We start from the raw sequence: 602 nt of genomic DNA on the forward strand, positions 1-602 counted from the left end.
ACTCTAATCCTAATACTCCCTTTATTTTTCCTGGGCTGTGTATCTAACAGGACTTCGGTAGGGACTTGTTATTTCTGCTTCACATTCCCCTTATTCCGCAGGCTTTGGAAGTAGGAGTGGTGGGTGAAAGTAGGTGAAGCTTGGTGGGCCATGATGGCACTCAGACTATGTCGCTGAATGCCCTCAGTCTGGAACTTTGTCCTGATTCACAGTTTCTCTCCTTTGGTAACAATTTATTAAACAGACACTTAAGGAGCCTACTGTGTACCAAGCACTGGGGATAGAGTATGAACAGCACAGAAAAGGTTCCTGTCCTCGTGAAGCTTGCATGAAGAATGAGATTCAGATGTCCTGGTTCCCAGGTTTCTGTTATTTTGTAGAGATGCAGAACTTAGAGCTTTTAATTAGCTTTTAAAGGAGATCCCTCCTTCATGAAATCACTAGAAATCAAGGTGAGGTTGACTTTTCTTTTAAATTTTTACAGCTTTATTGAGGTATAATTAACATACAGTAAACTGCATGTATTTAAAGTATACAATTTCGGGCTTGCCCGTGGCTCACTCGGGAGAGTGTGGTGCTGATAACACCAAGGCCATGGGTTC

This window comes from Galeopterus variegatus, unplaced genomic scaffold (assembly GCF_000696425.1).
Source record: "Galeopterus variegatus unplaced genomic scaffold, G_variegatus-3.0.2 Scaffold1873, whole genome shotgun sequence".
NCBI classification, from domain to species: domain Eukaryota; kingdom Metazoa; phylum Chordata; class Mammalia; order Dermoptera; family Cynocephalidae; genus Galeopterus; species Galeopterus variegatus.